The 22,438-nt window shown below is 50.1% G+C and overlaps 1 protein-coding gene across 2 annotated transcripts in view; it reads right to left on the bottom strand.

Moving 5' to 3' along the window:
• Positions 1-22,438, bottom strand: part of LOC118363927 (glutamate receptor 1-like) — a 245,020-nt gene that overhangs the window by 97,960 nt on the left and 124,622 nt on the right. The window lies entirely within an intron of this gene.

The raw sequence follows: 22,438 nt of genomic DNA on the forward strand, positions 1-22,438 counted from the left end.
GAGAAGGAGAGAGTGAGAAGTGGAGAGAGAGAAGGAGAAAGAAGCAGCACAAGAGACAGAGGGAGAATTGTATAATGAGAGTGTTCTGTATAAAGGCCAAAGCAGTGAAGTGGCTCTACATTGTAATTCCTGGTTTAAACTAAAGCAGGAAGAGAATGACAGAATGCCAGGGTCAATCTCTTAATGAAAAAGGCAAATCCTTCAGAGCAAGCTCTTATCCCAGCCCCAGCCTGAAAAGAATGAAGTAATGAGGCAGGAGAAGGAATAAAGTAGAGAATGAAAGGCTGATGGAGAGGTCTAGGTTTAATTCCTGATAGAGTTGTGTTAATCCTGGACCCGCGTGCGGTGAGGTACAATAGAACCACTTCCCTGGAACCCTTCAACACTGTGGAACACAATAGAACCACTTCCATGGAACCCTTCAACACTGTGGAAAACAATAGAACCACTGTCTTTCTTCTGTGAGCTGCTCCTTGCTAAAACCAGCTGAGAGCTGAACACTCCTGCTGCCTGCAGATGATATTCAGCTGAAACTAGGCTGTGTGCTGCACGCATGTCAATATATTTCACTGCTTTGAGATTGTGTAGGCTACTTTGTGCATGATTTCTATATTGTACTACATCATTGATAAGTCGTATACCTCCACTACACTACTTTGATATGCATCAGTAGGGATTAAGAAGTGAGTATAAGCAATGCCCCCTGAATAAAAAGTGAGTATATGACTTATACCTGCGTTTACCCTCCACTAGACCACTGGCCCTTTGTGTTTACCCTCCACTAGACCACTGGCCCTTTGTGTTTACCCTCCACTAGACCACTGGCCCTTTGTGTTTACCCTCCACTAGACCACTGGTCCTTTGTGTTTACCCTCCACTAGACCACTGGCCCTTTGTGTTTACCCTCCACTAGACCACTGGCCCTTTGTGTTTACCCTCCACTAGACCACTGGTCCTTTGTGTTTACCCTCCACTAGACCACTGGTCCTTTGTGTTTACCCTCCACTAGACCACTGGTCCTTTGTGTTTACCCTCCACTAGACCACTGGCCCTTTGTGTTTACCCTCCACTAGACCACTGGTCCTTTGTGTTTACCCTCCACTAGACCACTGGCCCTTTGTGTTTACCCTCCACTAGACCACTGGCCCTTTGTGTTTACCCTCCACTAGACCACTGGCCCTTTGTGTTTACCCTCCACTAGACCACTGGCCCTTTGTGTTTACCCTCCACTAGACCACTGGTCCTTTGTGTTTACCCTCCACTAGACCACTGGCCCTTTGTGTTTACCCTCCACTAGACCACTGGCCCTTTGTGTTTACCCTCCACTAGACCACTGGCCCTTTGTGTTTACCCTCCACTAGACCACTGGCCCTTTGTGTTTACCCTCCACTAGACCACTGGCCCTTTGTGTTTACCCTCCACTAGACCACTGGTCCTTTGTGTTTACCCTCCACTAGACCACTGGCCCTTTGTGTTTACCCTCCACTAGACCACTGGCCCTTTGTGTTTACCCTCCACTAGACCACTGGTCCTTTGTGTTTACCCTCCACTAGACCACTGGCCCTTTGTGTTTACCCTCCACTAGACCACTGGACCACTGGTCCTTTGTGTTTACCCTCCACTAGACCACTGGCCCTTTGTGTTTAGGTTCACCACTAGACCACTGGCCTTTGTGTTTACCCTCCACTAGACCACTGGACCTTGGTTACCCACCACTGACCACTGGCCCTTTGTGTTCTCCACTAGACCACTGGACCTTTGTGTTTACCCTCCACTGACCACTGGCCCTTTGTGTTTTCTCCACTAGACCACTGGCCCTTGTGTTTACCCTCCACTGACCACTAACCTTTGTGTTTCACTGGTCCACTGACCACTGGTCCTTTGTGTTTACCACTCCACTAGACCACTGGTCCTTTGTGTTTACCCTCCACTGACCACTGGTCCTTTGTGTTTACCCTCCACTAGACCACTGGCCCTTTGTGTTTACCCTCCACTAGACCACTGGACCTTTGTGTTTACCCTCCACTGACCACTGGACCTTTGTGTTTACCCACTGAAGACCCTGGCCCTTTGGTTCACCCTCCACTGACCACTGGACCTTGGTTCACCACTGACCACTGGCCCTTTGTGTTTACCCTCCACTAGACCACTGGCCCTTTGTGTTTACCCTCCACTAGACCACTGGTCCTTTGTGTTTACCCCTCCACTAACCACTGGTCCTTTGTGTTTACCCTGAAGACCACTGGGTTCTCCACTGAAGACCTTTGTGTTTCACCACCGAAGACCCTGGCCCTTTGGTTTCACCACTAGACCACTGGCCCTTTGTGTTTACCCACCACTGACCACTGGCCCTTTGTGTTTACCCTCCACTGACCACTGGACCTTGTGTTTACCCTCCACTAGACCACTGGCCCTTTGTGTTTACCCTCCACTAGGACCACTGGTCCTTTGTGTTTACCTATCCACTAGACCACTGGTCCTTTGTGTTTACCCTCCACTAGACCACTAACCTTTTGTGTTTATCCTCCACTAGACCACTGGTCCTTTGTGTTTACCCTCCACTAGACCACTGGCCCTTTGTGTTTACCCTCCACTAGACCAGACCTTTGTGTTTTCTCCACTAGACCACTGGTCCTTTGTGTTTACCCTCCACTAGACCACTGGTCCTTTGTGTTTTCCACTAGACCACTGTCCTTTGTGTTTACCCTCCACTAGACCACTGGACCTTTGTGTTTACCCTCCACTAGACCACTGGCCCACACACCTCCAGACCACTGGCCCTTTGTGTTTACCCTCCACTAGACCAACCTGGTCCTTTGTGTTTACCCTCCACTGAAGACCACTGGTCCTTTGTGTTCTCCACTAGACCACTGGACCTTTGTGTTTACCCTCCACTAGACCACTGGACCTTTGTGTTCCACTAGACCACTGGTCCTGTTAACCCTCCACTAGACCACTGGTCCTTTGTGTTTACCCTCCACTAGACCACTGGCCCTTTGTGTTTACCCTCCACTAGACCACTGGCCCTTTGTGTTTACCCTCCACTAGACCACTAACCTTTGTGTTTATCCACTAGACCACTGGCCCTTTGTGTTTACCCTCCACTAGACCACTGGCCCTTTGTGTTTACCCTCCACTAGACCACTGGCCCTTTGTGTTTACCCTCCACTAGACCACTGGTCCTTTGTGTTTACCCTCCACTAGACCACTGGTCCTTTGTGTTTACCCTCCACTAGACCACTGGCCCTTTGTGTTTACCCTCCACTAGACCACTGGTCCTTTGTGTTTACCCTCCACTAGACCACTGGTCCTTTGTGTTTACCCTCCACTAGACCACTGGTCCTTTGTGTTTACCCTCCACTAGACCACTGGACCTTTGTGTTTACCCTCCACTAGACCACTGGTCCTTTGTGTTTACCCTCCACTAGACCACTGGCCCTTTGTGTTTACCCTCCACTAGACCACTGACCTTTGTGTTTCTCCACTAGACCACTGGTCCTTTGTGTTTACCCTCCACTAGACCACTGGTCCTTTGTGTTCTCCACTAGACCACTGGACCTTTGTGTTTTCTCCACTAGACCACTGGACCTTGTGTTTACCCTCCACTGACCACTGGACCTTTGTGTTTACCCTGAAGACCACTGGCCCTTTGTGTTTACCCTCCACTGACCACTGGCCCTTTGTGTTTACCCTCCACTAGACCACTGGCCCTTTGTGTTTACCCTCCACTAGACCACTGGCCCTTTGGTTCTCCACTAGACCACCACTAGACCAGGTCCTGTTTAGGTTAGACCACTGGCCCACTGAAGACCTATAGGTTCACCACTGAAGGCCTCACCACTGTAACCTGTCACACACTGAAGATCTATAGGTTCACCACTGTACTAACCTGTCACACTGAAGACCTATAGATTCACCACTGAAGACCTATAGGTTCACCACTGAAGACCTATAGGTTCACCACTGAAGACCTATAGGTTCACCACTGTACTAACCTGTCACATACTGAAGACCTATAGGTTCACCACTGAAGACCTATAGGTTCACCACTGAAGACCTATAGGTTCACCACTGAAGACCTATAGGTTCACCACTGAAGACCTATAGGTTCACCACTGAAGACCTATAGGTTCACCACTGAAGACCTATAGGTTCACCACTGAAGACCTATAGGTTCACCACTGAAGACCTATAGGTTCACCACTGTACTAACCTGTCACACTGAAGACCTATAGGTTCACCACTGTACTAACCTGTCTATAATAGCTATAAAGGCTGTAAAGATGTTCATGTTAAAAAAAGGAGTGTATATATTTGGCCTGGTGGAGTGGTTTTGTGCGCTGACTGAATGGAAGCTGATAATTATGAGTTTTTCACTCAGATGGTCTTGGCCGGTTTCGGGAAGGAATTACGAGTCCTCACTGTCTGAGACCGAGTACAAATGTATCCGACACCGAACAAGACCGAGACACTCAATATGTGGTCTTGAGAACTAAAACACTGTCACTACTTCTTCCGAAGACGGTTCCTCTCCTTGTTCGGGCGGTGTTCGGTGGTCGACGTCACCGGTCTTCTAGCCATCGACGATCCATTTTTCATTTGTTTTGTCTTGTTTTCCCACACACTTGGTTTTCATTCCCTCATTACGTGTTGTGTATTTTACCCTCTGTTCCCCCCATGTCTTTGTGTGGAATTGTTTGTTGTAAGTGCTTGTGCACATTGTTGTCTGGTGCGCGACAGGGTTTTGTACCCATACGTTGTTGTTCTGGATGCCGGTAGTTTTGAAATTAAACTGCTCCGGTTATTACCCAGTTCTGCTCTCCTGCGTCTGACTACTCTGCCACCAGTTACACACCCCTGACAAACACTGCTCTGTGGTACAGAATTCCTGATTCTCTTCTGAGGTGTCACAAAATCTTACAAACAAAATTCATGGTTCTTTTTGAAACATCCTCTCACTGTCAACTGCGTTTATTTTCAGCAAACTTAACATGTGTAAATATTTGTATGAATATAACAAGATTGAACAACAGACATAAATTGAACAAGTTCCACAGACATGTGACTAACAGAAATTGAATAATGTGTCCCTGAACAAAGGGGGGGTCAATTCAAAGTAACAGTCAGTATCTGGTGTGGCTACCAGCTGCATTAAGTACTGCAGTGCATCTCTTCCACATGTACTGCACTAGATTTGACAGTTCTTGCTGTGAGATGTTACCCCAGTATTCCGCCAAGGCACTGCAAGTTCCCAGACATTTCTTGGGGGAATGGCCCTTGCCCTCACCCTCCGATCCAACAGGTCCCAGACATGCTCAATGGGATTGAGATCCGGGCTCTTCACTGGCCATGACAGAACACTGCACAGAACGAGCAGTATGGCCGGTGGCATTGTCATGCTGGAGGGTCATGTCAGGATGAGCCTGAAGGAAGGGTACCACGTGAGGGAGGAGGATGTCTTCCCTGTAACGCACAGCATTGTGATTGCTTGCAATGGCAACAAGCTCAGTGCGATGATGCTGTGACACACCGCCCCAGACCATGACGGACCCTCCACCTCCAAATTGATCCCGCTCCAGAGTACAGGCCTCGGTGTAACGCTCATTCCTTCAACGATAAACGCAAATCCGACCATCACCTCTGGTGAGACAAAACTGCAACTCGTCAGTGAAGAGCACTTTTTGTCAGTCCTGTCTGGTCCAGCGACGGTGGGTTTGTGCCCATAGGCGATGTTGTTGCCGGTGATGTCTGGTGAGAACCTGCCTCACAACAGGCCTACAAGCCCTCAGTCCAGCCTCTCTCAGCCTATTGCGGACAGTCTGAGCACTGATGGAGGGATTGTGCGTTTCTGGTGTAACTCGGCAGTTGTTGTTGCCATCCTGTACCTGTCCCGCAGGTGTGATGTTCGGATGTACCGATCCTGTGCAGGTGTTGTTACACGTGGTCTGTCACTGCGAGGATGATCAGTTGTCAATCCTGTCTCCCTGTAGCGCTGTCTTAGGAGTCTCACAGTACGGACATTGCAATGTATTGCCCTGGACACATCTGCTGTCCTCATGCCTCCTTGCAGCATTCCGCCAGTTTTTGCCAGATATAATGGGACCGATCTCTTCAGAAAAGTTGACAACAAGAAATGTATTTTATTCTTTTGGACAGACAGACAGACAGACAGACAGACAGACAGACAGACAGACAGACAGACAGACAGACAGACAGACAGACAGACGGACCCACTGTTTGCCCTCTAGGTTACAGAGAGCTTGTAGTCCCATACACCAAACTACCAGGTGTGATACAGGGAAGAGACTCAGGGGGTATCCTAATTTGGTATAGAGCAGACCTAACTCACTCTATTAAATTAGTCAAACCAGGAACATTTTACATCTGGCTAGAAATCAATAAGGAAATGATCTCAACAGAGAAAAATATCCTCATGTGTGCTACCTATATCCCCCCTACAGTATCCATGTACTTTAACGATGACAGCTTCTCCATCCTAGAGGGGAAGATCAACCATTTCCAGGGACATGTACTAGTCTGTGGCGACCAACATGCCAGAACTGGACAAGAACCTGACACCCTCAGCACACAGGGGGACAAATACCTACCTGGAGGTGACAGCATTCCTTCCCCCATATGCCCCCCTAGACACAACTACGACAACATAACCAACAAAAATGCAGCTCTGTTGAATGCTGGGTATGTACATAGTCAATATTAGGCTTCGAGGGGACTCCTTTGGCAGGACAAACACCATATTGAGACTGCATGCAGAATTCTTCAAAAATATCCTCAGGGTACAACATAAAACACTAAATTATGCATGCAGAGCAGAAATGGGCCGATACCCGCTAATGATCAAAATCCAGAAAAGAGACGTTAAATTCTACAACCACCTAAAAGGAAGCTATTCTCTTGGCAGTAACTGTAGACTCCTTTATCACTGACCTGAACCCAAAGTCTCATAGAGCATTCACAGTCAGTCCACTGACATCAGACCACAGCAAAATCACACTTCTAGAACAGAGCTATGCTCAATCATGAGGCATCAAAGCCAAAGAAACTGAATAACATTAAGATATGCTATACATAGAGGAAAGTAGTGTGGAAATCTACCAAAAAACTATTAGGCAAAAACTAATTCAATCCCATGTCAAATCAAATCCAATTTTATTTGTCACATACACATGGTTTGCAGATGTTAATGCGAGTGTAGCGAAATGCTTGTGTTTCTAGTTACGACAATGCAGTAATAACCAACAAGTAATCTAGCTAACAATTCCAAAACTATAACCTTATAGACACAAGTGTAAGGGGATAAAGAATATGTACATAAAGATATATGAATGAGTGATGGTACAGAGCGGCATAGGCAAGATACAGTAGATGGTATTGAGTAGAGTATATACATATGAGATGAGTATGTAAACAAAGTGGCATAGTTAAAGTGGCTAGTGATACATGTATTACATAAAGATGCAGTAGATGATATACAGTGCCTTGCGAAAGTATCCGGCCCACTTGAACTTTGCGACCTTTTGCCACATTTCAGGCTTCAAACATAAAGATATAAAACTGTATTTTTTTGTGAAGAATCAACAACAAGTGGGACACAATCATGAAGTGGAACAACATTTATTGGATATTTCAAACTTTTTTAACAAATCAAAAACTGAAAAATTGGGCGTGCAAAATTATTCAGCCCCTTTACTTTCAGTGCAGCAAACTCTCTCCAGAAGTTCAGTGAGGATCTCTGAATGATCCAATGTTGACCTAAATGACTAATGATGATAAATACAATCCACCTGTGTGTAATCAAGTCTCCGTATAAATGCACCTGCACTGTGATAGTCTCAGAGGTCCGTTAAAAGTGCAGAGTGCATCATGAAGAACAAGGAACACACCAGGCAGGTCCGATATACTGTTGTGAAGAAGTTTAATGCCTGATTTGGATACAAAAAGATTTCACAAGCTTTAAACATCCCAAGGAGCACTGTGCAAGCTATAATATTGAAATGGAAGGAGTATCAGACCACTGCAAATCTACCATGACCTGGCCGTCCCTCTAAACTTTCAGCTCATACAAGGAGAAGACTGATCAGAGATGCAGCCAAGAGGCCCATGATCACTCTGGATGAACTGCAGAGATCTACAGCTGAGGTGGGAGACTCTGTCCAGAGGACAACAATCAGTCGTATATTGCACAAATCTGGCCTTTATGGAAGAGTGGCAAGAAGAAAGACATTTCTTAAAGATATCCATAAAAAGTGTTGTTTAAAGTTTGCCACAAGCCACCTGGGAGACACAGCAAACATGTGGAAGAAGGTGCTCTGGTTAGATGAAACCAAAATTGAACTTTTTGGCAACAATGCAAAACGTTATGTTTGGCGTAAAAGCAACACAGCTCATCACCCTGAACACACCATCCCCACTGTCAAACATGGTGGTGGCAGCATCATGGTTTGGGCCTGCTTTTCTTCAGGAGGGACAGGGAGAATGGTTAAAATTGATGGGAAGATGGATGGAGCCAAATACAGGACCATTCTGTAAGAAAACCTGATGGAGTCTGCAAAAGACCTGAGACTGGGACGGAGATTTGTCCTCCAACAAGACAATGATCCAAAACATAAAGCAAAATCTACAATGGAATGGTTTAAAAATAAACATATCCAGGTGTTAGAATGGCCAAGTCAAAGCCCAGACCTGAATCCAATCGAGAATCTGTGGAAAGAACTGAAAACTGCTGTTCACAAATGCTCTCCATCCAACCTCACTGAGCTCGAGCTGTTTTGCAAGGAGGAATGGGATAGAAATTCAGTCTCTCGATGTGCAAAACTGATAGAGACATACCCCAAGCGACTTACAGCTGTAATCACAGCAAAAGGTGGCGCTACAAAGTATTAACTTAAGGGGGCTGAATAATTTTGCACGCCCGATTTTTCAGTTTTTGATTTGTTAAAAAAGTTTGAAATATCCAAGAAATGTCGTTCCACTTCATGATTGTGTCCCACTTGTTGTTGATTCTTCACAAAAAATACAGTTTTATATCTTTATGTTTGAAGCCTGAAATGTGGCAAAAGGTCGCAAAGTTCAAGTGGGCCGAATACTTTCGCAAGGCACTGTAGAGTACAGTATATACGTATACATATGAGATGAATAATGTAGGTTATGTAAACATTATATTAGGTATCATTGTTTAAAGTGGCTAGTGATATATTTTACATCATTTCCCATCAATTCCCATTATTAAAGTTCCCATTATTAAAGTGGCTGGAGTTGAGTCAGTGTGTTGGCAGCAGCCACTCAATGTTAGTGGTGGCTGTTTAACAGTCTGATGGCCTTGAGATAGAAGCTGTTTTTCAGTCTCTCGGTCCCAGCTTTGATGCACCTGTACTGACCTCGCCTTCTGGATGATAGCGGGGTGAACAGGCAGTGGCTCGGGTGGTTGTTGTCCTTGATGATCTTTATGGCCTTCCTGTGACATCGGGTGGTGTAGGTGTCCTGGAGGGCAGGTAGTTTGCGTTGTGCAGACCTCACTACCCTCTGGAGAGCCTTATGGTTGTGGGCGGAGCAGTTGCCGTACCAGGCGGTGATACAGCCCGACAGGATGCTCTCGACTGTGCATCTGTAGAAGTTTGTGAGTGCTTTTTGGTGACAAGCCAAATTTCTTCAGCCTCCTGAGGTTGAAGAGGCGCTGCTGCGCCTTCTTCACGATGCTGTCTGTGTGAGTGGACCAATTCAGTTTGTCTGTGATGTGTATGCCGAGGAACTTAAAACTTGCTACCCTCTCCACTACTGTTCCATCGATGTGGATAGGGGGGTGTTCCCTCTGCTGTTTCCTGAAGTCCACAATCATCTCCTTAGTTTTGTTGACGTTGAGTGTGAGGTTATTTTCCTGACACCACACTCCGAGGGCCCTCACCTCCTCCCTGTAGATCGTCTCTTCGTTGTTGGTAATCAAGCCTACCACTGTTGTGTCGTCCGCAAACTTGATGATTGAGTTGGAGGCGTGCGTGGCCACGTAGTCGTGGGTGAACAGGGAGTACAGGAGAGGGCTCAGAACGCACCTTTGTGGGGCCCCAGTGTTGAGGATTAGCGGGATGGAGATGTTGTTGCCTACCCTCACCACCTGGGGGCGGACCGTCAGGAAGTCCAGTACCCAGTTGCACAGGGCGGGGTCGAGACCCAGGGTCTCGAGCTTGATGATGAGCTTGGAGGGCACTATGGTGTTAAATGCCGAGCTGTAGTCAATGAACAGCATTCTCACATAGGTATTCCTCTTGTCCAGATGGGTTAGGGCAGTGTGCAGTGTGGTTGAGATTGCATCGTCTGTGGACCTATTTGGGCGGTAAGCAAATTTGAGTGGGTCTAGGGTGTCAGGTAGGGTGGAGGTGATATGGTCCTTGACTAGTCTCTCAAAGCACTTCATGATGACGGAAGTAAGTGCTACGGGGCGATAGTCGTTTAGCTCAGTTACCTTAGCTTTCTTGGGAACAGGAACAATGGTGGCCCTCTTGAAGCATGTGGGAACAACAGACTGGGATAGGGATTGATTGAATATGTCCGTAAACACACCAGCCAGCTGGTCTGCGCATGCTCTGAGGGCGTGGCTGGGGATGCTGTCTGGGCCTGCAGCCTTGCGAGGGTTGACACGTTTAAATGTTTTCCTCACGTCGGCTGCAGTGAAGGAGAGTCCGCATGTTTTGGTTGCGGGCCGTGTCAGCACTGTGTAGTCCTCAAAGCGGGCAAAAAAGTTATTTAGTCTGCCTGGGAGCAAGACATCCTGGTCCGTGACGGGGCTGGTTTTCTTTTTGTAATCCGTGATTGACTGTAGACCCTGCCACATACCTCTTGTGTCTGAGCCGTTGAATTGAGATTCTACTTAGTCTCTATACTGACGCTTAGCTTGTTTGATTGCCTTGCGGAGGGAATAGCTACACTGTTTCTATTCAGTCATGTTTCCGGTCACCTTGCCCTGATTAAAAGCAGTGGTTCGGGCTTTCAGTTTCACGCGAATGCTGCCATCAATCCACGGTTTCTGGTTTGGGAATGTTTTAATCGTTGCTATGGGAACGACATCTTCAACGCACGTTCTAATGAACTCGCTCACCGAATCAGCGTATTCGTCAATGTTGTTGTTTGATGCAATACGAAACATATCCCAGTCCACGTGATGGAAGCAGTCTTGGAGTGTGGAATCAGATTGGTCGGACCAGCGTTGAACAGACCTCAGCGCGGGAGCTTCTTGTTTTAGTTTCTGTCTGTAGGCGGGGATCATCAAAATTGAGTTGTGGTCAACTTTTCCGAAAGGAGAGCGGGGCAGGGCCTTATATGCGTCGCGGAAGTTAGAATAGCAATGATCCAAGGTTTTTCCAGCCCTGGTTGCGCAATCAATATGCTGATAGAATTTAGGGAGTCTTGTTTTCAGATTAGCCTTGTTAAAATCCCCAGCTACAATGCATGCATGTAGACAACTTCCTGGACAAAATGTTTCACTGTAATAGTGCAAGTGTAAACTTAGCAATAGAAAACCTTAAGAGTATATTTGACCTCTCAGCTTCCCTTTAAAATCTTAAAATGTCAAACAGATATCCTAAGAAAATGAACAACAATGACAAATGGTTTGATGAAGAATGCAAAAACCTAAGAAAGAAATTGAGAAACTTATCCAACCTGAGCCTACGACTTCACTATGGTGAATCACTAAAACAGTACAGAAGTACACTACGGAAAAAGAAGGAACAGCACGTCAGAGATCACTTCTGGGAAAATTGGAAAACACTAAACAAACAACAACACGAAGAGTCATCTATGGAAAACGCAGATGTATGGATAAACTACTCCTCAAAACGTTTTGTCCCTATAACAAAGAACAACCAGCTTAAATATATACATGATCAAATACAAATCTTAGAATCAAGTATTAAAGGCTCCCACCCACTGGATTCTCCAATTACATTGAGAGAGACAAGGCAAGAAGGAAATTCTATGCCATCAAAAGGAACAGAAAATTCAACATACCAATTAGGATTTGGCTAAAAATACTTGAATCAGTCATAGAGCCCATTGCCCTTTATGGTTATGAGGTCTGGGGTCCGCTCACCAACCAAGATTTCACAAAATGAGACAAACACCAAATTGAGACTCTGCATGCAGAATTCTGCAACAACAAAAAAACATGTGTACAACGTAGAACACCACACAATGCATGCAGAGCAGAATTAGGCCGATACCCACTAATTATCAAAATCCAGAAAAGAGACATTAAATTCCAAACCTTCCATAACAAAGCCATCACCTACAGAGAGATGAACCTGGAGAAGAATCCCCTAAGCAAGCTGGTCCTGGGGTTATGTTCACAAACACAAACACAAACAGACCCCACAGAGCCCCAAGACAGCAGCACAATTAGACCCAAGCAAATCATGAGAAAACAAAAAGATAATTACTTGACACATTGGAAAGAATTAACAAAAAAACAGAGCATGCTATTAGAAAGCTATTTGGCCCTAAACAGGGAGAACACAGTGGCAGAATACCTGACCACTGTGACTGACCCAAAATTAAGGAAAGCTTTGACTATGTACAGACTCAGTGAGCATAGCCTTGCTATTGAGAAAGGCTGCCGTAGGCAGACATGGCTCTCAAGATAAGACAGGCTATGTGAACACTGCCCACAAAATGAGGTGGAAACTGAGCTGCACTTCCTAACCTCCTGCCCAATGTATGACCATATTAGAGACACGTATTTCCCTCAGATTACACAGATCCACAAAGAATTTGAAAACAAAACCAATTTTGATAAACTCCCATATCTACTGGGTGAAATACCACAGTGTGCCATCACAGCAGCAAGATTTGAGACCTGTTGCCACAAGAAAAGGGCAACCAGTGAAGAACAAACACCATCGTAAATATAACACATATTAATTATGCTAATTTATTTTCCCTTTTGTACTTTAACCATTTGCACATCGTTACAACACTGTATATAGACATAATATGACATTTGAAATGTCTTTATTGTTTTGAAACTTCTGTATGTGTAATGTTTACTGTTCATTTGTATTGTTTATTTCGTTTTTGTATATTATCTACCTCACTTGCTTTGGCAATGTTAATTAACACATGTTTCCCATGCCAATAAAACGAGAAGGCAGATTCAAGGTAATCTGCTGCATGGTGAATCAGATGCAGGCAGAAGTAGTCACACACAGAGACACAGAAAGACTGATGTACAGACAGAAGCAGTCACACACAGAGACACAGAAAGACTGATGTACAGACAGAAGCAGTCACACACAGAGACACAGAAAGACTGATGTACAGACAGAAGCAGTCACACACAGACACAGAAAGACTGATGTACAGACAGAAGCAGTCACACACAGAGACACAGAAAGACTGATGTACAGACAGAAGCAGTCACACACAGAGACACAGAAAGACTGATGTACAGACAGAAGCAGTCACACGCAGACACAGAAAGACTGATGTACAGACAGAAGCAGTCACACACAGAGACATAGAAAGACTGATGTACAGACAGAAGCAGTCACACACAGAGACACAGAAAGACTGATATACAGACAGAAGCAGTCACACACAGAGACACAGAAAGACTGATGTACAGACAGAAGCAGTCACACACAGAGACACAGAAAGACTGATGTACAGACAGAAGCAGTCACACACAGACACAGAAAGACTGATGTACAGACAGAAGCAGTCACACACAGACACAGAAAGACTGATGTACAGACAGAAGCAGTCACACACAGACACAGAAAGACTGATGTACAGACAGAAGCAGTCACACACAGACACAGAAAGACTGATGTACAGACAGAAGCAGTCACACACAGACACAGAAAGACTGATGTACAGACAGAAGCAGTCACACACAGACACAGAAAGACTGATGTACAGACAGAAGCAGTCACACACAGACACAGAAAGACTGATGTACAGACAGAAGCAGTCACACACAGACTCAGAAAGAATGATGTACAGACAGAGAAGCAGTCACACACAGAGACACAGAAAGACTGATGTACAGACAGAAGCAGTCACACACAGACACAGAAAGACTGATGTACAGACAGAAGCAGTCACACACAGACGCAGAAAGACTGATGTACAGCAGGAGACAGAACAAGTGAACTCTGTAGCCTCAGATCTTTGTGGTAGTGAAAGTGGTGCTGTCGACTGCTCTGACCTTCAGCCTTCGACTGTGACTGTCTGTCTGGTAGAACCACAGGCAACCCTTATCATGTTGATCCCTGCCTGCCCTTTTTGATGAAACTTTCTGTGGTCTGCTATTCTTAACACCATCAACCAGAATTGTATTCTCTTTCTCTCCCCCTTCTCTCCCTCTTATGCCTAATGGGCCTGCTCCCTCATCTCCCTACCCCCCACTCCTCTCCTTCTTATGCCTAATGGGCCTGCTCACTCTACTCCCTACCCCCCACTCCTCTCCTTCTTATGCCTAATGGGCCTGCTCCCTCTACTCCCTACCCCCACTCCTCTCCTTTTTATGCCTAATGGGCCTGCTCCATCTACTCCCTACCCCCACTCCTCTCCTTCTTATGCCTAATGGGCCTGCTCCTCTACTCCCTACCCCCACTCCTCTCCTTCTTATGCCTAATGGGCCTGCTCCCTCTACTCCCTACCCCCACTCCTCTCCTTCTTATGCCTAATGGGCCTGCTCCTCTACTCCCTACCCCCACTCCTCTCCTTCTTATGCCTAATGGGCCTGCTCCTCTACTCCCTACCCCCCACTCCTCTCCTTCTTATGCCTAATGGGCCTGCTCCCTCTACTCCCTACCCCCACTCCTCTCCTTCTTATGCCTAATGGGCCTGCTCCCTCTACTCCCTACCCCCACTCCTCTCCTTCTTATGCCTAATGGGCCTGCTCCCTCTACTCCCTACCCCCACTCCTCTCCTTCTTATGCCTAATGGGCCTGCTCCCTCTACTCCCTACCCCCACTCCTCTCCTTCTTATGCCTAATGGGCCTGCTCCCTCTACTCCCTACCCCCACTCCTCTCCTTCTTATGCCTAATGGGCCTGCTCCCTCTACTCCCTACCCCCACTCCTCTCCTTCTTATGCCTAATGGGCCTGCTCCCTCTACTCCCTACCCCCACTCCTCTCCTTCTTATGCCTAATGGGCCTGCTCCCTCTACTCCCTACCCCCACTCCTCTCCTTCTTATGCCTAATGGGCCTGCCTCTACTCCCTACCCCCACTCCTCTCCTTCTTATGCCTAATGGGCCTGCTCCCTCTACTCCCTACCCCCACTCCTCTCCTTCTTATGCCTAATGGGCCTGCTCCCTCTACTCCCTACCCCCACTCCTCTCCTTCTTATGCCTAATGGGCCTGCTCCCTCTACTCCCTACCCCCACTCCTCTCCTTCTTATGCCTAATGGGCCTGCTCCCTCTACTCCCTACCCCCACTCCTCTCCTTCTTATGCCTAATGGGCCTGCTCCCTCTACTCCCTACCCCCACTCCTCTCCTTCTTATGCCTAATGGGCCTGCTCCCTCTACTCCCTACCCCCACTCCTCTCCTTCTTATGCCTAATGGGCCTGCTCCCTCTACTCCCTACCCCCACTCCTCTCCTTCTTATGCCTAATGGGCCTGCTCCCTCTACTCCCTACCCCCACTCCTCTCCTTCTTATGCCTAATGGGCCTGCTCCCTCTACTCCCTACCCCCACTCCTCTCCTTCTTATGCCTAATGGGCCTGCTCCCTCTACTCCCTACCCCCACTCCTCTCCTTCTTATGCCTAATGGGCCTGCTCCCTCTACTCCCTACCCCCACTCCTCTCCTTCTTATGCCTAATGGGCCTGCTCCCTCTACTCCCTACCCCCACTCCTCTCCTTCTTATGCCTAATGGGCCTGCTCCCTCTACTCCCTACCCCCACTCCTCTCCTTCTTATGCCTAATGGGCCTGCTCCCTCTACTCCCTACCCCCACTCCTCTCCTTCTTATGCCTAATGGGCCTGCTCCCTCATCTCCCTACCCCCACTCCTCTCCTTCTTATGCCTAATGGGCCTGCTCCCTCTACTCCCTACCCCCACTCCTCTCCTTCTTATGCCTAATGGGCCTGCTCCCTCTACTCCCTACCCCCACTCCTCTCCTTCTTATGCCTAATGGGCCTGCTCCCTCATCTCCCTACCCCCCACTCCTCTCCTTCTTATGCCTAATGGGCCTGCTCCCTCTACTCCCTACCCCCACTCCTCTCCTTCTTATGCCTAATGGGCCTGCTCCTCTACTCCCTACCCCCACTCCTCTCCTTCTTATGCCTAATGGGCCTGCTCCTCTACTCCCTACCCCCACTCCTCCTCCTTCTTATGCCTAATGGGCCTGCTCCCTCCACTCCCTACCCCCACTCCTCTCCTTCTTATGCCTAATGGGCCTGCTCCCTCTACTCCCTACCCCCACTCCTCTCCTTCTTATGCCTAATGGGCCTGCTCCCTCCACTCCCTACCCCCCACTCCTCTCCTTCTTATGCCTAATGGGCCTGCTCCCTCTACTCCCTACCCCCCACTCCTCTCCTTCTTATGCCTAATGGGCCTGCTCCCTCTACTCCCTACCCCCCACTCCTCTCCTTCTTATGCCTAATGGGCCTGCTCCCTCTACTCCCTACCCCCCACTCCTCTCCTTCTTATGCCTAATGGGCCTGCTCCCTCTACTCCCTACCCCCACTCCTCTCCTTCTTATGCCTAATGGGCCTGCTCCCTCTACTCCCTACCCCCACTCCTCTCCTTCTTATGCCTAATGGGCCTGCTCCCTCTACTCCCTACCCCCACTCCTCTCCTTCTTATGCCTAATGGGCCTGCTCCCTCTACTCCCTACCCCCCACTCCTCTCCTTCTTATGCCTAATGGGCCTGCTCCCTCTACTCCCTACCCCCACTCCTCTCCTTCTTATGCCTAATGGGCCTGCTCCCTCATCTCCCTACCCCACACTCCTCTCCTTCTTATGCCTAATGGGCCTGCTCCCTCTACTCCCTACCCCCACTCCTCTCCTTCTTATGCCTAATGGGCCTGCTCCCTCTACTCCCTACCCCCACTCCTCTCCTTCTTATGCCTAATGGGCCTGCTCCTCTACTCCCTACCCCCACTCCTCTCCTTCTTATGCCTAATGGGCCTGCTCCCTCCACTCCCCACCCCCACTCCTCTCCTTCTTATGCCTAATGGGCCTGCTCCTCTACTCCCTACCCCCACTCATCTCCTTCTTATGCCTAATGGGCCTGCTCCCTCATCTCCCTACCCCCACTCCTCTCCTTCTTATGCCTAATGGGCCTGCTCCCTCTACTCCCTACCCCCCACTCCTCTCCTTCTTATGCCTAATGGGCCTGCTCCCTCATCTCCCTACCCCCACTCCTCTCCTTCTTATGCCTAATGGGCCTGCTCCCTCTACTCCCTACCCCCACTCCTCTCCTTCTTATGCCTAATGGGCCTGCTCCCTCTACTCCCTACCCCCCTCCTCTCCTCTTATGCCTAATGGGCCTGCTCCCTCTACTCCCTACCCCCACTCCTCTCCTTCTTATGCCTAATGGGCCTGCTCCCTCTACTCCCTACCCCCACTCCTCTCCTTCTTATGCCTAATGGGCCTGCTCCCTCATCTCCCTACCCCCACTCCTCTCCTTCTTATGCCTAATGGGCCTGCTCCCTCTACTCCCTACCCCCACTCCTCTCCTTCTTATGCCTAATGGGCCTGCTCCCTCTACTCCCTACCCCCACTCCTCTCCTTCTTATGCCTAATGGGCCTGCTCCTCTACTCCCTACCCCCCACTCCTCTCCTTCTTATGCCTAATGGGCCTGCTCCCTCTACTCCCTACCCCCACTCCTCTCCTTCTTATGCCTAATGGGCCTGCTCCCTGATCTCCCTACCCCCCACTCCTCTCCTTCTTATGCCTAATGGGCCTGCTCCCTCTACTCCCTACCCCCACTCCTCTCCCTCTTATGCCTAATGGGCCTGCTCCCTCATCTCCCTACCCCCACTCCTCTCCTTCTTATGCCTAATGGGCCTGCTCCTCTACTCCCTACCCCCACTCCTCTCCTTCTTATGCCTAATGGGCCTGCTCCCTCTACTCCCTACCCCCACTCCTCTCCTTCTTATGCCTAATGGGCCTGCTCCTCTACTCCCTACCCCCACTCCTCTCCTTCTTATGCCTAATGGGCCTGCTCCCTCATCTCCCTACCCCCACTCCTCTCCTTCTTATGCCTAATGGGCCTGCTCCCTCTACTCCCTACCCCACTCCTCTCCTTCTTATGCCTAATGGGCCTGCTCCCTCTACTCCCTACCCCCACTCCTCTCCTTCTTATGCCTAATGGGCCTGCTCCCTCCACTCCCCACCCCCACTCCTCTCCTTCGTATGCCTAATGGGCCTGCTCCCTCTACTCCCTACCCTCCACTCATCTCCTTCTTATGCCTAATGGGCCTGCTCCCTCATCTCCCTACCCCCACTCCTCTCCTTCTTATGCCTAATGGGCCTGCTCCCTCTACTCCCTACCCCCACTCCTCTCCTTCTTATGCATAATGGGCCTGCTCCCTCTACTCCCTACCCCCCCACTCCTCTCCTTCTTATGCCTAATGGGCCTGCTCCCTCTACTTCCTACCCCCACTCCTCTCCTTCTTATGCCTAATGGGCCTGCTCCTCCACTCCCTACCCCCCACTCCTCTCCTTCTTATGCCTAATGGGCCTGCTCCCTCTACTCCCTACCCTCCACTCATCTCCTTCTTATGCCTAATGGGCCTGCTCCTCATCTCCCTACCCCCACTCCTCTCCTTCTTATGCCTAATGGGCCTGCTCCCTCTACTCCCTACCCCCACTCCTCTCCTTCTTATGCCTAATGGGCCTGCTCCCTCTACTCCCTACCCCCACTCCTCTCCTTCTTATGCCTAATGGGCCTGCTCCCTCTACTCCCTACCCTCCACTCCTCTCCTTCTTATGCCTAATGGGCCTGCTCCCTCATCTCCCTACCCCCACTCCTCTCCTTCTTATGCCTAATGGGCCTGCTCCCTCTACTCCCTACCCCCACTCCTCTCCTTCTTATGCCTAATGGGCCTGCTCCCTCTACTCCCTACCCCCACTCCTCTCCTTCTTATGCCTAATGGGCCTGCTCCCTCTACTCCCTACCCCACTCCTCTCCTTCTTATGCCTAATGGGCCTGCTCCCTCTACTCCCACCCCCACTACCTCCCTTCTTATGCCTAATGGGCCTGCTCCCTCTACTCCCTACCCCACTCCTCTCCTTCTTATGCCTAATGGGCCTGCTCCTCTACTCCCTACCCCCACTCCTCCTCTCCTTCTTATGCCTAATGGGCCTGCTCCCTCTACTCCCTACCCCCACTCCTCTCCTTCTTATGCCTAATGGGCCTGCTCCTCATCTCCCTACCCCCCTCCTCCCTTCTTATGCCTAATGGGCCTGCTCCTCTACTCCCTACCCCCACTCCTCTCCTTCTTATGCCTAATGGGCCTGCTCCCTCTACTCCCTACCCCCCACTCCTCTCCTTCTTATGCCTAATGGGCCTGCTCCCTCCACTCCCTACCCCCACTCCTCTCCTTCTTATGCCTAATGGGCCTGCTCCCTCTACTCCCTACCCTCCACTCATCTCCTTCTTATGCCTAATGGGCCTGCTCCCTCATCTCCCTACCCCCACTCCTCTCCTTCTTATGCCTAATGGGCCTGCTCCCTCTACTCCCTACCCCCACTCCTCTCCTTCTTATGCCTAATGGGCCTGCTCCCTCTACTCCCTACCCCCCACTCCTCTCCCTCTTATGCCTAATGGGCCTGCTCCCTCTACTCCCTACCCCACTCCTCTCCTTCTTATGCCTAATGGGCCTGCTCCCTCATCTCCCTACCCCCCACTCCTCTCCTTCTTATGCCTAATGGGCCTGCTCCCTCTACTCCCTACCCCCCACTCCTCTCCTTCTTATGCCTAATGGGCCTGCTCCCTCACTCCCTACCCCCACTCCTCTCCTTCTTATGCCTAATGGGCCTGCTCCCTCTACTCCCTACCCCCACTCCTCTCCTTCTTATGCCTAATGGGCCTGCTCCCTCCACTCCCCACCCCCACTCCTCTCCTTCGTATGCCTAATGGGCCTGCTCCCTCTACTCCCTACCCTCCACTCTCTCCTTCTTATGCCTAATGGGCCTGCTCCCTCATCTCCCTACCCCCACTCCTCTCCTTCTTATGCCTAATGGGCCTGCTCCCTCTACTCCCTACCCCCACTCCTCTCCTTCTTATGCCTAATGGGCCTGCTCCTCATCTCCCTACCCCCACTCCTCTCCTTCTTATGCCTAATGGGCCTGCTCCCCTCTACTCCCTACCCCCCACTCCTCTCCTTCTTATGCCTAATGGGCCTGCTCCCTCTACTCCCTACCCCCACTCCTCTCCTTCTTATGCCTAATGGGCCTGCTCCCTCTACTCCCTACCCCCACTCCTCTCCTTCTTATGCCTAATGGGCCTGCTCCCTCTACTCCCTACCCCCACTCCTCTCCTTCTTATGCCTAATGGGCCTGCTCCCTCATCTCCCTACCCCCCACTCTCTCCTTCTTATGCCTAATGGGCCTGCTCCCTCTACTCCCTACCCCCACTCCTCTCCTTCTTATGCCTAATGGGCCTGCTCCCTCATCTCCCTACCCCCACTCCTCTCCTTCTTATGCCTAATGGGCCTGCTCCCTCTACTCCCTACCCCCACTCTCTCCTTCTTATGCCTAATGGGCCTGCTCCCTCTACTCCCTGCCCCCACTCCTCTCCTTCTTATGCCTAATGGGCCTGCTCCCTCTACTCCCTACCCCCCCCACTCCTCTCCTTCTTATGCCTAATGGGCCTGCTCCCTCCACTCCCCACCCCCACTCCTCTCCTTCTTATGCCTAATGGGCCTGCTCCCTCTACTCCCTACCCTCCACTCATCTCCTTCTTATGCCTAATGGGCCTGCTCCCTCATCTCCCTACCCCCACTCCTCTCCTTCTTATGCCTAATGGGCCTGCTCCCTCTACTCCCTACCCCCACTCCTCTCCTTCTTATGCCTAATGGGCCTGCTCCCTCTACTCCCTACCCCCACTCCTCTCCCTCTTATGCCTAATGGGCCTGCTCCCTCTACTCCCTACCCCCCACTCCTCTCCTTCTTATGCCTAATGGGCCTGCTCCCTCATCTCCCTACCCCACTCCTCTCCTTCTTATGCCTAATGGGCCTGCTCCCTCTACTCCCTACCCCCACTCCTCTCCTCTTATGCCTAATGGGCCTGCTCCTCCACTCCCACCCCCACTCCTCTCCTTCTTATGCCTAATGGGCCTGCTCCCTCTACTCCCTACCCTCCACTCATCTCCTTCTTATGCCTAATGGGCCTGCTCCTCATCTCCCTACCCCCACTCCTCTCCTTCTTATGCCTAATGGGCCTGCTCCCTCTACTCCCTACCCCCACTCTCTCCTTCTTATGCCTAATGGGCCTGCTCCCTCTCTCCCTACCCCCACTCCTCTCCTTCTTATGCCTAATGGGCCTGCTCCCTCTACTCCCTACCTCCACTCCTCTCCTTCTTATGCCTAATGGGCCTGCTCCCTCTACTCCCTACCCCCACTCCTCTCCTTCTTATGCCTAATGGGCCTGCTCCCTCACTCCCTACCCCCACTCCTCTCCTTCTTATGCCTAATGGGCCTCTCCCCTACCCCCACTCCTCTCCTCCCTAATGGCCCCACTCCCTACCCCCACTCCTCTCCTTCTTATGCCTAATGGGCCTGCTCCCTCTACTCCCTACCCCCACTCCTCTCCTTCTTATGCCTAATGGGCCTGCTCCCTCATCTCCCTACCCCCACTCCTCTCCTTCTTATGCCTAATGGGCCTGCTCCTCTCTCCCTACCCCCCACTCCTCTCCTTCTTATGCCTAATGGGCCTGCTCCCTCTACTCCCTACCCCCACTCCTCTCCTTCTTATGCCCTAATGGGCCTGCTCCCTCACTCCCTACCCCCACTCCTCTCCCTCTTATGCCTAATGGGCCTGCTCCCTCTACTCCCTACCCCCCACTCCTCTCCTTCTTATGCCTAATGGGCCTGCTCCCTCATCTCCCTACCCCCACTCCTCTCCTTCTTATGCCTAATGGGCCTGCTCCCTCTACTCCCTACCCCCCACTCCTCTCCTTCTTATGCCTAATGGGCCTGCTCCCTCATCTCCCTACCCCCACTCCTCCTTCTTATGCCTAATGGGCCTGCTCCCTCTACTCCCCTACCCCCACTCCTCTCCTTCTTATGCCTAATGGGCCTGCTCCCTCTCTCCCTACCCCCACTCCTCTCCTTCTTATGCCTAATGGGCCTGCTCCCTCTACTCCCTACCCCCACTCCTCTCCTTCTTATGCCTAATGGGCCTGCTCCCTCCACTCCCTACCCCCCACTCCTCTCCTTCTTATGCCTAATGGGCCTGCTCCCTCTAC

Source organism: Oncorhynchus keta, chromosome 30 (assembly GCF_023373465.1).
Source record: "Oncorhynchus keta strain PuntledgeMale-10-30-2019 chromosome 30, Oket_V2, whole genome shotgun sequence".
Classification (NCBI taxonomy): domain Eukaryota; kingdom Metazoa; phylum Chordata; class Actinopteri; order Salmoniformes; family Salmonidae; genus Oncorhynchus; species Oncorhynchus keta.